Source organism: Sceloporus occidentalis, unplaced genomic scaffold (assembly GCF_023333645.1).
Source record: "Sceloporus occidentalis isolate IW3139 unplaced genomic scaffold, rSceOcc1.0.p SCAF_93, whole genome shotgun sequence".
NCBI lineage: Eukaryota > Metazoa > Chordata > Lepidosauria > Squamata > Phrynosomatidae > Sceloporus > Sceloporus occidentalis.
This window is the reverse complement of record NW_028317073.1, coordinates 2,257,501-2,275,881: the sequence shown is the minus strand read 5'-3', so window position 1 is coordinate 2,275,881 and position 18,381 is coordinate 2,257,501.

The following is an 18,381-nucleotide window of genomic DNA, read 5'->3' as shown; positions in this document are numbered from 1 at the left end:
AGGGGAGGTGGGTAGGGGATGGGGGAGGTGGGTAGGGGATGGGGGAGGTGGGTAGGGAAGGGGGAGAGGGTAGATAGTGGGTAGGGGAGGGAGAGGGGGTAGAAGGTGATAAGGGAGGCAGAGGGGCAGATAGAAAGGGGGACAGAGGGAAGAAAATGTGTAAGCGAGGGAGAGGGGGGAGTGAGAAAGGGGGAGAGGGGATTGATAGTGAGAAAGAGGGTAGTAAGAATATTGAAATAAGTGTGAATGAGTGAGTATGAATTAATGTGTGGATGAATTGTCTGAATGAGGGAGAGAATTAATGAATTTGTCAGAATGTATTAATGAATATGTGAATGATTTGTGTGAATGTGTGAGAGAATAAATGATTGTGTGAATGAATTATGTGAATGAAAGTGTGAATTAGTGAGTGACTGTAAAAGTGTTTGTGTGTATCAGGTGTATAATTGTGGAAAGGCAAAATGGCACAAGCAGTGTGTTGGAGCCATGGGGACCAAGATGGCACAGGGTGTTTATGGGATAAAGATGGCACAGGCCAGGCTGTTTGGGGACAAAGTTAACTCGTGCTGGGCTGTTTGGGGCAAGTCCTATGTGTATAATTTGGGTTGGCTTTGGGGTGTGCAGCCTGTAATCTATGCCTGTAATTTAGGAATTTTATCTATACCTTTAATGCTGAGTTTTTATGTGAATTCCAGTTGATCTATATCTGCAATGATCTGTAGATCCATATCTGCTATGCTATGTTTCCATACATTATTATTGTATACCTGCAAATACAGGACTTGTATGTATGTTTGTATATATTATTGTATACCTGCAAATACAGGATTTGTATTCTGTTTATTTGATCTATACCTTCAGTGCGGAGTTCACAACTGAATTTCAATTGATTTATACATGCAAAGCTGGGTTTGTGTGTTAATGTGTTGATCTATAGCTGCTATCAGCCTCAGGGTCTAATATATATATATATATATATATATATATATCAGTGGCAGGGGCTAATATTAATATATATGGGCAGCAGGGTCTAATATTAATACATATCGGCAGCAGGGCCTAATATTTATATATATATATATATATATATATATATATATATATATATCGGCAGCAGGGTCTAATATTAAAGAAACTGCCAGTTCAGCTGTTATTTTTAAATCATATTTCAATTTCAAGAGATAAATAATTATTATGTAGTTAAAAGTGCATGTCTAATGCATATATTTGATGGGGCCCATCACATAAATCAATAATAAAGTGAGGGGCTTGCTGGGGGCATTAATACAAATAGTGCTGGCTGGAGGCGATCACACAAGGGTCTGGGGGCACTACATTAATCTATACTAAAAAGGTGCTGGCTGAGGCATCAATACACAAGGGACAAAAACACTAAGGGTGGTGTCAACGACAATGCAGTGTGGAAAATCCATCCTGGTGTAGATGTCTGTGTCATAGATTCTGTCCTGCTGTTTGTGTGTTTTTGGTTATCAGTATAGCAGAGCCTTTCCTGGTGTGTATGGGTGTCAGTGTAGCAGAGCCTGTCCTGGTGTGTGTGTGTGTGTGTATGTATGGGTGTTGGTGTGACAGAGCCTGTCCTGGTGTGTGTGTGTGTGTGTGTGTGTGTGTGTGTGTGTGTGTTTGGGTGTCAGTGTGGCAGAGCCTGTCCTGGTGTGTGTGTTTAGGTGTCAGTGTGGCAGAGCCTGCAAGTGCAAGATATTGCATCTAGGGCAAAAAACTCACAACCCCGGATCTCGTTACTGATGGGCAGGCAGCAGCCCACTGGTGTCAGATACCTGGGGTTTTGCCTCTGGCCCCCACTGCCAGCGGTCAGGTGACGTCCGCTGATGCAAGGTGCTTGGGGGTCGATCTGGGGGTCCCCCTACTGGTGGGCAGGGAGCTACCAAACGGTGCAAGGATCATGTGCTTACCCGTCCTAGGCGTGCTGGAGCCACCAGAAATGCTCTCTGCTGGCACCCTGTTGTGGGCCTTTGCTGTATTTGGAGTTCATAATCTTCGTGTTTTAACCCTTTGCCTGTCTGACTATCCCTATCACTAGCACTGTAAAAAATCTTCCCAAAAAACTTGACATGGAAAGAGTTAAAGTAAAAGCATTTCAAATACCGAAGGGGTGTCTAGTTGTCAAAAAAAATTGAATTAAAAGGCTTCAAAGATGGCCCTATTAGGACATGGGGGCAGTAGAACCAGATATAAAAGTTCAAGCCCATCCTTGGCTATTGGAAACCATCTAGGACCAGACCTTACCTTAGAGTAGCTCCAGTTCGGAGGATGAGTTGATCCGGGACAGCAGTGAGGCCCCTTCCAGTGGTTCTGGTCACGGGATCCAGAGGTGTCAGGTGGAGGCGAGGGGTCAAAACATACTGGGGATCGCTGTCAGGGCTGCTCTTTCGGCTGAGTGGGCGTCTATGTGGTCTGAGGAGGCAGGCGTGCGGCCTGTGCGGCCTGTGCGGCCTACCTCCTTACACACCACATCCAACATGGTGCTCTGCTGTTTATTGGAAGCCTCAGGAGCCCATACCTCTTTTGGAGTGCTCGGTAGCTTGCAGGTACACTGATTCTAAGGATGACCTTCTGAGAACACCTGCTTTACTGAGGCAGGGTTTAGTGGCATCTCCTATTGCAGAGGCAAGGCCTGTTGCATCCACCTTGACCTTTTCTCCACTCTGTCTCTGCTATCTGGGGAGCATATTGGGGTTGTCAGGATTCCCCAGTTGGGTGAGGGTGTTCTGGGGCCACAGGCCAACAATTCCTCTCTTTTGGTGCACTTATCCGGTTGTGGGGAGTTGCTGGGAAAATTTAGGCATCAATCTGGTTCTCCGCAATGCGCAAGCATTTTCAGATGATAGTAGCTGATCTATGTTTGGCCAGAAAAAAGTAAGAAGAGGGAAGGTCAGCCCTTGCAGCAGAAGTTGGTTTTATACTGCCTTGTGCACAAGTGGAAAAGTATATGGTAATCAGCAATGTCAACGATGATGACCGGGATTTAGATTATGAGTGTGTGAGATGGGCACACTGCATGATATACATTTTTTCATAAGGAAGTGAGCCTGGATAAGGTGTTAGGACATTACTAATTCTGGTATGAACTAATACCTATGTACACACAACAGTGCACCTTTGCTTCTGGGGCAAACTGGCAGGGGTTACCCTTAAAGTGATCAAATCTTTTTTTTTTTTTTTTTTTTTACTATTGCTTACCCTCTGCCCTGCCTTGCCTCTGCTGCTGTCAAACTTCTTCCTTACTCTAAGGGGATCAAATCTTTTAAATTTTTTTGAATATTGGGGAATTTCAGTCCTGTACCAAGTAGCTGGGTGTGTCTGTCTGGCTGTGCCCACTCTGTGCCCTGTCCTGCCTCTGTTGCTGTGACTCAGCCTCCTTCCTGATAACAGCAAATATTGATTTGACCTAGATTTTTGTTCTGTTCACTCACTTTGCATTTTTTAAATGATAGAACTAAACTATTATTATGTCTATTTTTGAAAATAGTCTTACTGTGCAGCATTTTTTACACCTGCCTAAAACTTTAAAAAATGTGATAAATAACACTATACTTTTAACAGAAAATGACTTAAATTTGGCATTATATTCTATTTTGTTATTTTGCTAAATCTTTTCACAATGTCAAGAAGACCTACCAATATGAAACAATACCATAAAAATGTAATTACATCAATTTACAGTACATTATAGAAAATACATTTTCAACAATTTCTTCATTTCTGATAAGGTTACATAGTGTATCATTTGAATTAAATGAGGTGAACAGCTGACTCCATATTATTTATCCTTAGCTGTTTATTCTTTTAATTTACCTCATAGATTTCAGAATAGCATTTGTTTTCATGGTTTTTACAGCCTCTGAAAAAAGATACTGTTGAGTCCCTTTTTTAAATTCTTTTTTGTTGGCTGTGAAGTTGATTGATTCTGTTGTTAAAACAGAAGCTTAATAGGGATCCCATCTCTACCATAAAACAAGCATCTGTCCTTGATCCAGGTTCTTAAAATATAGCTCATTAGTCTCCTGCAAAAACCTGTGTAAAATATTATGATTTTGTTTATGTTCAAACACAGCTAGACAACACTTCCTCTGAATTGTAATTCAAAATAGATATTTTTGTGGCTCCTCCATCTGGTGTGGGATTACTATATACCTATCAGAACAGAATATTTAATGGAAAAAACAGTATTTTACACAGTATCTCAATTTAAATACAAGATAATATACACTTATGTTTGGGTGAATTAAGTGTTTATCTTAAATTTAGGATTGAGTTTATCACACTTTGGTCATCAAGGTTTAGTGTTGTTTTTAACTGCTAAAATGATTTTTACGATGTTTGCATACTATACTTTAATTATTAAAAATGTAGTGATTCCTAAATGCTTAACTCAGGAACTGTTTTAGTGGCTATAAAATATAAGGGCCTTTTTAACAAAGTACTTTGGGATGCTGTTAGACATGTTTCTTTAGCTTGTCTAAGAAATCAAGGCCCTGTCACATTATATAGTGAAACAGCTTCCTAAAAAATCTAGTGAAATTACGCTATAGTCCTTAAACCCAACCAAATCTGCACATTTATTTACATAGGTTATTACATTTCTAGAACATCTTAATACTGCAAGTTGTGAATCTGAAGGCTGAACTCTCCTGATCTATTTCTGCCACACAAGAGGACTGTGATTATAGATACACCTTATAGCTTGTAGAATGTGATGACATCCTGATTAAAAAAAATGGACACCATTCACAACATGGATGAAGATCTGTCCATTTGATACCGCGACTATTCTTCTCCAATGACAAGTTTTAAGCATTGTTTTGGGTTTTTTTTTGGGTTTTTTTCTACAGCTTCAACCCATATTAAAGGGATACTGGCAATAAAAACTAACACAGAAAATATAAGGCTTGAGGGTTTCTTGTAGTCCTTGAACAAAAAAATGAATCACTGTTAGTAAGAGCTATTTGACCCATCTCGTCTTACCATTAACCCACCTACCTTACTTGACACTGCTCTGCCTGCATGAGAAAACAACCAGATTTTCAAAGGAAACAACTGCTATTTTAATAGTATTTTCTGTGAAAAGCACAGCGCCTCAACAATACGTATTTAAAAGCATAATGAATATGATAAAGAGCAGTTCTGAGGCTATTAGCAACAACATCTATTCATTTTTACTAAGACTGTGTAACTTGTCACTCTCCTTTCTTCCTCTCATGCAACAAACTGCTCCCCTCACCCTGTCTCATAACACCTGGCTAGGTCTCTGTCCTCCTCACTTTGTCTTTAATTCAGGCTGAACCCACTAATAAAAAGGCTCTAACAAAATTATCAAATGACTTGCTCTCTGCCAAAGCCAAAGATCACTTCTCCCTGCTAATAATAATGGATCTGTTGGCTGCTTTTGCGCTGTTGATCACTTCCTCTTGACATGGTTTCTTCTATAGGTATACAAATTACAGCTCTCTCCTGAATCTCGCCATACCATTGTCTCACTTTTCATCCTCACCTCTTTCACTTTTTGTTGACATTACTCAAGTGTCATTGCTAGGCCCTTTTCTCTCTTTATACTTCAGCTTTTGTGGAAAATGAATGAATTAATTTGGCTTTTATTAACAACTTTATGCACCTCATATTCAATTCTACCTGAATTCTTCCCTGATCTTGCTCCTTCTCCCATGTCCATGCCCAGGAACTCTCTGGGTTTGACCCGGAGAATGCCAAAAGAAGCATCACTTCTCTGGTTCTCCGGGTTACTACCCGAATCATCCGGGTTGTGGGAGCGGGGTCTTGACACGCCCCATTTCCCGCCTATTTTCCCTTTAAATGGGGGTGTTTCCCCCAGAACACTCAGTGACATCATCAGTACTGCCCCCGACATCAATGGGAATACCCCTGATGTCAGCAAGGCATCCCATCGATTTCAGTGGGCAGTCCTGGCTGCGTCCCACAACAGCAGGTTCTGGGTAGCTGGAGCCCCCAGGTTCCCAGGTATGCTTATGTCCCATATTACCAACTGACAGGGCTTAACTGGGCTATTGGGATACCGGGATATTTCCTGGTAGACCATTTCCCTTGGGGCTGGGGCACCAGTGCGGATGCATATCATACAGTATATGCCATGTATATGCTAGTCATATCTTCCTTACACAACACTCTTTGTTTGCTTCCCCACTATATGAACCCCACCACTTGTTCTTTTTTAACAGCAAGAATTAAATTTAAAATCCTTGTCCTAAAGTAAAAGGCCCTCCATGGTCCTGCTGCCCCAAAGATTTCTTCCCTTGTAACAAAATACGTCTCTGCTCAATCTTTATGTTCTTCCCATGGACCAAAGCTTTCCTCTAATTTCTACCTAAAATCCAACTTTGATCCTTCCTCTCGGTAGTCAAGAAAAACCTCAAAACACACTTCTTCAGAGGAGTATACAATATTTTTAGCTAGAACCTTTTCTGCAAGTAATACAATCCCACAATTATCTATGGTACCATATCTCCCTTTTTCTCTGTACTTAAAATAAAAGATATAACCATGCCTGGGAACCCTCCGTGTCTTGACATGCTTAACTCCCTGCCCATTTTCATTTAAATGGGGGTGTTTCCCGCTGATGTCAGCAGGAACTCCCACCAACGTCAGCGGGAACATCGACGTCAGCCACAAGGGTAGACCCCGGGTCGCTGGAGCTCAGAAGTTCCCAGGTATGGATATAACTAATAAGAGTTTGTCCTATAACTTTCAGGCCAGTGGCTGATAAATTACATGGCTGGTACATGTTTTTTTAGCATTCTGCAAGTGTATCATGATGGAGGCAGAATACTAAAGAATGGAATGTGCAATAAAGAAGGCACCAGTGGACACTGGTAATTATATCACATATAGCAGTTGGTTTTTTTGTTAGTAAAACCCAATGTATTTAAAGTTATCTTGTTTTATTTTTGACTGGAGTGCATTATATTTAACCAGAAGTAGTTTTATATTTTATATTTAATTTAAAACATGATAAAATGTAGCAATTATAGTAATTAAATTATAAACTGTAGTAGCTTCAGAAAACATAATTTTTTTCCCATTAGGTTTAATTTTATTCTTATATTTTTTTTACAAAAGGTTTCATTGTCCCAAAAAAGAATATGAAATACAGCAGTGAAATACAAAGTAAATGCAAAGTATTGGATGAGGTAAATGGGAGGCTATTTTGTCTTTGATAAACAGCAAGAACAGATGTTGTGGTAAACAGTTATTATGTCCTGTTTGTGTTTGAGCTGCACAAATACACTAACACCTGCTGAGGGCTTGCATTATAATGATATTTACTGGAGTAATTCTTAGTCCTGTAGCGTTGCAATAGAATGTTAGTAATTTCAGTTGATATACCGTCAGAATGTTTATATGAACTGTTAGCCGATTAGCTAGCTGTAAACCGTTCAAATCTTATGGTAAAATTACAATTTTCGCTACTTGTAAGTACACCTTCAGGATAGAAAGTATATGTTTTTTTATAAACTCAAATAGGTTCTGTTATCAGAACAATTACTTTGCTGTGGGGTAAGCAGAAGCCTTAGACGGATGATCTGAGGGAAACGTTTAGGATATAAGCAATTTCATTGCTGTAAGGCTTAGCAATGCATTATAAAATCCTATACTAAACCTGAGTTTAATGTCACATAAAATATGCACTTTATTTCCATCCAGAACTGTAATGTAAAATCACTGCTTTTCCAATCGAGCCTATTAAGCTTTTGAAACATTCCAGCCAAAGCATGCTATCAAAATGAAACAGATTTTCCAAGTATAGGCCTGCAGCCAGTTGGGGCTAATTTTTGTGTATATGTGTAATACACATAGTAAACTTAACTTGTTTTGTCGGTCACACTTCTACTTAGTGTACATTGTACTACTTCTACCAACTTAAATGGTTTCAATAAAATTGCATATTGAAACGGGTAACAGATATATTAAACTAGCTCCTGTGGTGATATATTCGTTACCAAAGATTTCTCCTTAGAGAGTCTCCTGCATCATTTCATATACTCTGGACTAGCGTGTTGCCTCTCCAGTACCCCCACAAACTGTGTTGAGGAGCCCCCTCGCTATACATCAGTAAACTTTGTGTCTTTTCATGATGGAGTAAATATTCACAAATTATCAAATGACCAGATTCATTCAGGGTTTAGGGGACAATTATGAGTCTGGAGACCAAGAGCAAAAGTCTCCTCCTGAAACATTAAGTTCATATAATTACTTTTTTCCCCCTAATAACTCGGTGGATGTCAGGTTAAAATATTCTTACCGGTTGACACCAATATACCGGTCTGCAGTAGCGTCTATTCAGAGTCGAACAGCCTGGAGTCTACCTGCTGCTGTTCTCCTTTGCCTACTTTCGATTTTTAATTAAGGATGGTGTGGAATCGTATATACTTAATATTTACCAAATACAAATACTTGTTTAGATTCATTTTTTCATATTTATATTAGATTTGGAGATCAGAGTAATTTATCTTTCTTAATACTGTGCAAAAATGTAAACTACATTTCTAAAACATGTTTGTCTACACTTAATTTACTCATTTCACTATGTATGATGAAAAGACAACACAAACCAGTGTGAAGGGCTGAGAAGGTCCCATATAATGCATATTTCAATCTGTAAGGCGTTTAAAGAAATCTTACTGATTTCACTTTTTCATATAGTGCCTGCCAAGCTCTTCCTGTAGCTTACTAAAGTTGGCTGTTCATAATGTATACTAAAGCGAAAAATCTGAGACATAACTATTTTGCAAACTCTCCTGTCAACTCTTTAGTGAATAAAGCCCTTTGAGGCACAGGCACATTCTTAAAATTGGCAGATTTGATGGATGTTTCAATAAAAAAACACAACTTTCCTCCAAATATGTTTTTCACATTTACTGTAAAACCAAGCTGTTTCATATTCCCATTTGTGCGTTTTTGTTAAAGCATTAATCCCGTTTCCAAGAATAACAATGAAATACTTACAAATCTAACTTTAAAAATAAACTGCAAAGTTTAAAAGATGAAACTTCAAACTAGATCAGTAAGATCACCTCTAAAATAACCCCTGCAATTTTAGTAAAATTATGTCTTGCCGGGTTTCTTTAGTAGTAAGAGATGAAATGTCGACTGATGTGCTGAGTTAGAAATCCTTGTAGGCTTATAGATGTTTTTACGCTGTAGAAGTCACTGACCTGCAGATGGATGGCTTTATCTCTCAATACACCCATATCTCTTTAAGTCACTTATTCCAACATTTATTTGGTATATACCCTTGCCATATAAAAGCTGATCATTTCAATATCAATGTATGTGGTTGGAATGGGCAGTATGTTTGCGGTTGGAATGGGCAGTATGTTTACAATGGACATTATTAACCCCTTCGCGACCTTTGCCGGTTCAGGACCGTCATGACAAGAAGGTCACTAAATGACCTTTGACGGTCCTGAACCGTCAAAAAATTAAATAAGCTTAGAAAGTGATCAACGATCACTTTCTTCGCTTAAACGGCGTTACTGTAATGCCTCGATGTCGAGGCATTCAGTAATGCCGAGATCGGCATCGGGGGCCATGTCTGGCCCCTCCCCGGGGCGTCAACAGCCGCCATACATTGTATGGCGGAGGGCGCCCGTTTTTAAATGGTGTCGCTGGAATGCCTCGATCAGGAGGCATCCAGCGACACCAAACACTTACCTTTGGATGGGCTGTGACCGCTCCGGAGAGCGGTCACAGCCGCAGCTGCCGGTGATCTTCGCCATCAGCAAGATGGCGGCGGCCCGGGAAAAAAAACAATAAAGAAGAAAGAGTTCGCTAGACGGTCTCCTGACCCTCTAGAGAACTCTGGCTCCACTTGCAGGTTGAATACAGGTACTGCATTCAACCAAGCAAGTCAATGGAACCCAGCTTTCTAATCACTATGTGATTAGCAAAATATTAAAAAAAAAATAAAAAAAATAAAAATGGAAAAAAAAATAAAAAAATTAAAAAAAAAATGTGCTAACATTTAAAAATAATTATGCAGTGATGTCACATGATGAACCATCCAGTACAAGAAAAATACGTAAAAAAAATATAAAAAAAGTATTAAAAAAATAAAATAAAATAAAAAAATAAAGTTTATTATTTTGAGCAAGTGCTAAAATTTCTCAAAAATCTCAACAAAGAGTTAAAATAAAAGCACTTCAAATACCCAAGGGGTGTCTAATATATATAAAAAATGGCTGATGGGGTAAATTGGAGTGGCCGAGCTCAAAGATACAGACTGACCAAAATGCGCACTTCCCAAATGTGGCATTTTAAATCTCAAACAACCCGACAAACCCATGCATGTCGGGTATCACTGCACTCAGGAGATGTTCCTGAACACACAATGGGGTGTTGTTTGACAGTGACATATACCAGAACCTGTATATCTATAACTAAAGTACAATTTGTGTGAAAAAAAAATAAAAAAAAGTACTATTACAAAGTTTGACAAAGTGTAGTTCTATAATTGGAGCATGGAAAGGGTTAAAATAACAGCATTTGGAATACCCTGGGGTGTCTAGTTTTCAAAAATATATGGTTTGAATGGGTTAAATTGAGTTAACCCGCTTCAAAGATATTCCAAAGAGGAGATGGAGGCAGAATGACCAAATGACCACCTGGATTACGCATGCCCCAAAAGTAGCCTTTTACCAGCCAAACAATCTGACAAACCCATGCATGTGGGGTATCGCTGTACTCAGGAGATGTTCCTGAACACATATTGGGGGGTTGTTTGACAGTGACATATACCAGGACCTGTATATCTATAACTAAAGTACAATTTGTGTGAAAAAAAAAATAAAAAAAATTACTATTACAAAGTTTGACAAAGTGTAGTTCTATAATTGGTGCATGGAAAGGGTTAAAATAACCACATTTGGAATACCCTGGGGTGTCTAGTTTTCAGAAATATATGGTTTGAATGGGTTAAATTGAGTTAACCGGCTTCAAAGATGTTCCAAAGAGGAGATGGAGGCAGACTGACCAGATTTGTTAAAAAAGATTTGGAAATCATAAAACGCTGCTTGTACTTATTGCCCTATAACTTACAAAAAATAGCAAAAAAACATAAAAACATTGGGTATTTCTAAACTCAGGACAAGTAGTAGAATCTATTTAGCTTGTTTTTTTACTTGCTTTTTTAGGTGAGTAAAAGATTTTTCAAATAAAAGTCATAAAATGTGGTTTTTTTTCAATTTTTCACCATGTTTTTTTATTTTTTTTTATAGTAAATAAGATGATACGATCAAAATAATCTGAAGAAAGCCCATCTCGTCCTGAAAAAAACAATATATAACTTATGTGGGTACACTAAATGGGTGAGGAGAAAATTACAGCTGAACACAAAAGTATTAAAACAGCCTCGGTCCCACAGGGTACAAAACGAAAAATGAGCCCGGTCCTTAAGGGGTTAAGGTAGTTGATCTCCATGTGTTGTTATCATAGCAACAGTAAACATAATTGGCATTTCAAATGCTGTGTGATATGTAAATTAGATGTACATACCTTTGCCATAAAAATAATAAAATATAAATAATTATTCTGGTCTAAAGAAAGAAAATGGAAATATGTTAAAGAAATGTTATATTATGGAATGCTCCTACCCAATGTACCCAACAAAATGTATGGAGTTTTGATAAAAAATGGGAGTTAGTGGAAATAAAGACCTTTAAAAATCTGTGAAGTACACATTCAACAAAAAGTGTACTAGACATAAATTAGTCTGTCTGTCTGACACTAGTTTCCGTCTATCTTTACAGATGAATCATTACAGTTCTTTGAATTCTGTTCAATAAGTACTGTTTGCACATTATGAAGATCAAACAGAAACTCTGACTACCGTTATTAACGCTAATTTAGGTGAATTGTTGGTGTTATTATTTTTAAATTATTCTTCCTTACAATTTCCACTACTGCTGGTCCTATTTCTGTGCATATTCATGTTTAGACCATAACATTGAGGGATCATAAATAACTCTTTTAAACATTTGTTTGGCTATTACGCAAAGAAAAGAGTACAAAGATTCTTTTGATATGACTTTTCCCCTTTTTTGAATACTCGTGTCTCTAGTAAAATAAATCTATAATTTCATCATACCTTTCTTTTAGAGTATATGTAGAATTGTGATGACTAACCAAGCAATTCTTTTTTTGTGAGAACCAATGTCAATTTTTAGCTAACCCATTTTCTAGACATTTTTGTTCAACAGCACTTGCAAATAGGCCACAAATGATTCTGACTTATTTTTTGGTTTGTTTTTGGCCCATTCACAACAAATTTTGTTCTATGCCAACTTGGCAGAATATTCGGGGGTCATTTTTTTATTCAGGAACAAAATTATTTACTCGTTGCCCACATTCACTCTCACTTACTCTCTCTCATTCTTGTTCACTCTTTCTTTCTTGTTCTTTCTTTTCTTTCTTTCTTTCTTTCTTTCACCTTCTCTAAATGTTTCCCTACATTCTCTGCCAACCGCATTTTCTTCTCCTTCATGTTCTCTATTCTTTTTTCAAGCCATAATCTGCTTTCTTCATCCGCATCTGCGCTGACGTAACCCAGAGGGAACTTCTGTGATGTTCTTCCCGGATCCTCCAATCGGGGAAGAGGATATCACCGAAAGTGCCAACTTAGGGCAATATGGTGACACGGTGACATGCTCTTCCCAGACCCTTCAATTGGGGGAGAGGACATCACCGCAAGCACTGCCATTTTGCTGTCATGACATACTCTTCCCCTACTGGTGGATCAGAAGAGGACATCTCAGAAAATGCCGCCATGTTGACCTCAGTCGGTTCTTTCAGTGACATCCTCTTCCACAGTTGGAGGATCGGAGTGGATATCACCCCAAAAACCAACATTTTGGTGGATGTTTTCACTGGGTTATATCTGTGGAGATGTGGATGAAGAAAGAAGATTGCAGATTAAGGATTGAAGACAATCTACAAGATAGAATAGAGAAACAGAGAAGAGAAAATTTAGATTTAGCAGATGCAGAAGCGGTAGTGGTTGGCAGAAGTGGAAGTGGTTGGCAGAGAAGGTAGGGAAACATTTAGAGAGCAGCTTGAGATAGAGAGAATGAAAGAAAATGTGAGTGTGAGAGTATGAGTGAATGTGGACCCTCGAATTTCAGCCAAAAATGTCAGAGCTTTTTGCTTCGTTTTTGTCCGATTCATGATTGTCCGAGGGGGTCTGGCCTCGTTTTAGAGGCTTTGTACGAATCAGAGTTTGCTAAAATTCGTTAAATTTGCTCTCTCCCTCTCCAGAAAAACACTAGCTCTCTCTAGCTCTCTCCCTAAAAACACTTAGATGGTATGCCACTAGTATAGATTTACTTGTATGACTGATAGTCACTGATTAAGTTAATTTCATACATCTACTCATAGAGCAGGGTTGTTCAAACCTCATTACTGGTTTGTGAAATGCCTGTTAATATGTCCCCATCTCCCCTCATTGTACTGTATTATAACATAACACCGGCGTTACCATTAGAAAGAATTCATGAAATACTAACAATGATCAGATTACTTGCCTTACCTAATCAGTACTGCATCTATACAATGATCTAATAGTATTCAACGGAAAGTTATAGCTAAAGAGAATATATCTTTTGACTTTGTTTTCACTGTATTGTATGAGAGGTGCAATGTGTAAATATACTATTCCTGTGCAGAATTGTTAATTTACTCATGGTGCCACATGGGAAACATGTCTTATATATAATAATAAATATACGTCCAGGATGCCCGTCCTATGTTTTTTCATCCACTAAAATGAATTTTTCAAAGCATTCTGAATTTAGAACTGAATCATAATGAAACATTTTCATAAAGACCATATTATTTTGTACTTGTGTGTAATACAGGGGCGCAACTACAAACAACAGGGCCCTGGTGCAAACATTGCCGCAGGCAACCTGTCCACGGGGCCACCTTTGCCCTAAACAGCTTGTGATTGCCATCCTAACCCCAAACAGCTGGTCATTACCCCTAAGCAACTTGTCTGTGCCTTCTTTGCCCCTTGCTCCCCTCCAACATACACTCTGGCACATATATGTACTACACAGTTACACAAAAAACACACACACACTAACACACACATACACATTAATTCTAAAACACATCATCTCACCCTACTTATAAATCATGGTCTTACACACACATACAATTACACATCCATGCTCACACACATAATTACACATCAATGCTCACACACACACAATTACACACCCATGCTCACACACATAATTACACATCTATGCTCACACATACACAATTACAAACCCATGCTCACACGCACAGTTATACATCCATGCTCACTTACAAACATACATACATATAAACGTACGTATATATATATACATATATATATATATATATATATATATATATATATATATATATATAGCATACATACATTACATACTCCCTCCCATTCGTGCTTACTGCTCCAGCAACTTTTTCCCCGGCTGCTCGCATACTGTGTGAGCAGCATCTCGTTCACCATGGGGTCACTTGACGTAACGTCACCCTGATATGTTCCTGTCTCCTTGTGCATTTCAAAATGGTCCAGGTCTGAAGGGCCTTTTCTAAACAATTTTGGACCAGTACAAGGAGACAGAAACAAGTGGTCACCCGGGCTCCCTAGAGCCATGGGCCTCATCACATTTGTGGCTGCTGCAACCACTATAGTTAGGCCACTGATGTCATATGCATCACCCTCTCTGCTATAAACATTGGGAAAAAAAATTTCCATCCACTATTTAAAGGAACACTCCAGCCATCCTGTTGTCATGTCTGGAGGATAACCTCGCAGTGTTTGCAGATGGAACCCGGTGGCAAGGACACAAAAACGGGGGTTCAAGTAATACTGAAGCATCACAACAGGAGGAGTAGGCAAACCGTAGTCGAGGACAAAACCGAGGTTGAGACGGGTAGCAGGTCAGATAACGAGTATTCTGTCAGTGGGAATCAGGAACAGGAGTGGAAGTGGAAATAGGAGCAGGAACAGGAACCAGGAACTTGGGACAGATGTAATAGCACTGGAATATCTCTGCACAAAAGGCTCAATAACCTAGCACTGAATGTAGTGTGTTGAGGGTTTCAATACTCTCTGGTATCCAGGACATGCCTCTGTTGCCACGGAGATTGGAGGAGGAGCTGTGATCTAAAGTCTATTGGATCAGGTGATACTGGAGCACAGGTTTTGATATCCCTTTAATTTCAATCTGCATCCGCCATCTTGGATGGTGGAATGCATGAATCTGCGGGTGGAACGCAGGTAGGTCGGACCCGGTCACAGGGGTCGTGGACCCGGAGACCGCGACACCTATGCACATTAATGCATATGGTAGCTGAGTGGTCCCATTAAACTTTAGTGGTGTCCCCTTTTAAACGTAATCACCCTTTTTCATGTCCGGCCAAACATTTTTTAGGTGTTCTATATTTTGTTTATAAGGATGTCACAAAACTATAAAAACGTGTCTGAAAACAATGTCTCAATCTCCACCACTTGAAGGGTTAAAGTTCCACTATTTATAAGAACTGGTTTAACAACTGCTTTTAACAAGCCAAAGTTATTCTTCCAATGCACTTGGAATTTCCAGAAATCAGCTTCTAATTAAGAAGATGTCTTCTACTGAGAAACCAGCACTGTCTGCATGGAGTGATCCAGTTGCTGTTGCAGGGAGTGGATCACTCTGCAGTATTTCAATTGAAATGAAGGCTTGTAAAATCCTTTTTCATAAATGGAAATGCTGTCTTTTCAAATCCTTTTTCATTATTTTAATTTAAGATTGATATGTATTATACTGAGGATCTGGACTGTATGTTTACATGATGAAGACTGAATCACTGGATTGAGGGAAGCGAAATACGGATGATTTAAAGTCTTGTGAAACAGGATTTTCGTCTAAAGGTTTATTACGATACCATGGAAATAGATCATGTCAGACCATGAACTACGCCCTATGTTAATAACATTTGAGATGTATTGGACGATGGGAGGGGAGAGAGAGGACTATATAGGAATTATGGCACAGCTTGCTATATGATTGATTATTTGAATTTAGCTCCTGAGAAAGTCGGTATACCCAACAAAACCTGTAGAGTGATTTTTTTACTCATATTTTGAATTTGCATGCAGAGTTCCGGTTTTTGACTCGCCCCCTTACAAAACATCTGGGAGCCTCACAGAAGCAGATATACATCAATACTCATTAAACTGCTAGTGTACTGGTAACCTGCATGTTTGGACTTGAGCTGAATTTCAGTGCAATTGTATTTGTGAGTTCATTTGGAATAAATATTATATTGTTTCTTTTAAATTATACAGTGCTGTGCTGTGTTCTTCTTTTTTCCCTCTTATGTTACCTTTTGGTTTTTAAGAAGATATTAAGGCCTGGGAACCAAAGGAGAGGATATCTGTATTATTATGCTCCACATGATTAGAGGAGTCCTTGCAAAATGCATTTTTAAGGAGAGTATTTTTGCGTGTATTAACCCCTTCAATCCCCTATAGACGTACCGGGACGTCTAGCCTTTCGTGCAGCGTCAGGAACACATCCCTGCCGCTGCACGGGAGAACAGGCTGTCGTTTGACAGCCTGGACCCCCCCCTGGCAGCAGAAGCCAGCGTTGCTGGCTTTCTGCAGCCCGATCCCCTGTAACAACTTGGTGTGTCATTAGCCTTGGGGGACTGAACCACATCCGCGTCAGTGACATTACTGCCGGATGTGCGACACTGGGGGAGGGAGAGAGAGAGAGAGAGAGATAGAGACAGAGAGAGTTCGTTTTGCAGAGCTGCAGTGCTTAGTGCAAAACCACATTATATATTGGGGATAGTGTAGTGTTTTAGAAATTGGCCAGGTAGGTACAATGGCGCAACATGTCTTCAGCGCTGAGGAGGCTCATGACTGCCTCACTCAGTCTGATGACGATGCCACTCTGACCGCGTCAGACGCCGAGGCCACTCTGACCGCGTCAGACGCCGAGGCCACTCTGACTGCATCAGATATTGATCCAATATCTGAGGAATCCTGCTGTGCGTCAGATAATGACGAGTCAGAGGAAGACGATGATGGCCAGGGTCCATCTGCCAAAGCCAGGCGTGGAGAGCCTGACTCTAAATATAATTGGGTGCCCCCAAATATGATAGACCCAGTAATCCCTGCTTTTACTGCGACTCCTGGCATCAGATGTGACATCGATGCTAGCGAGCCAAAGTCATTTTTCCATTTAATGTTTGCCCCCGAGTTTTTTGAGCTGCTAGCAGCTCAAACAAACCTCTATGCAGCCCAGTGTCAGGCAGCTGACCAAGGAGACAGAAGCCAGACCTGGTACCCCACTGACTCCCATGAAATTAAAAGATTTTGGGCCCTGACCCTTATGATGGGCATTGTGAAAAAGCCCACGATACGCTCCTATTGGAGCACAGATCCCGTAATATCCACCCCTGCTTTTTCCCAAATAATGCCCCGGAACAGGTACTTTGGGCTCCTAAGATTTTTACATTTTACCGACAATTCCCAATGCCCCCCTAGAGAGCACCCCCAATTTGACCGTTTATATAAACTGAGGCCCATGATTAATTATTTTTCACGTAAATTCCCTGAAATTTATACCCCCGACAAAAATGTGGCTGTAGACGAGTCCCTGGTCCTATTCAAGGGTAGACTGAACTTCAAACAGTATATCCCGTCCAAGCGAGCGAGGTACGGTGTAAAGTTATATAAACTTTGCGAGAGTGGGACGGGATATACTGTTTCCTTCAGAATCTACGAAGGGAAGGACAGTCACCTTGATCCCCCTGGCTGCCCACAATCTGTGGGTACTAGTGGGAAGATAGTGTGGGACCTGCTGTCCCCCTATTTGAATAAGGGCTACCACCTCTGGGTGGATAACTTTTACACCAGCCCAGACCTGTTTCATTTTTTATTTTTACAGCAGACCCCGGCATGTGGCACTGTTAGGCCAACCCGCAAGGGTTATCCTAAAAAACTCACCTACCCAAGGCAGAGGCGCGGCACTACCAGTGCTCTGCGCAGTCAGGAGCTGTTGGCCCTCAGGTACACTGACAGGAAGGATGTGTATATCCTCTCCACTATACACAACGAGAAGGTGGTGCCTGTCAGTGTACGTGGGGAAGGTGATGCTCAGAGGCTCACGCCTCAGTGCATCACCGATTACAACAAGAACATGGGGGGTGTAGATCTCTCTGACCAGTGTCTGCAGCCGTACCTGGTGCTGCGTAAGACCAAGACCTGGTACAAAAAGGTGGCCATTTACCTCACCCAGGTTGCCATGTACAACACATATGTGTTGTACAAGA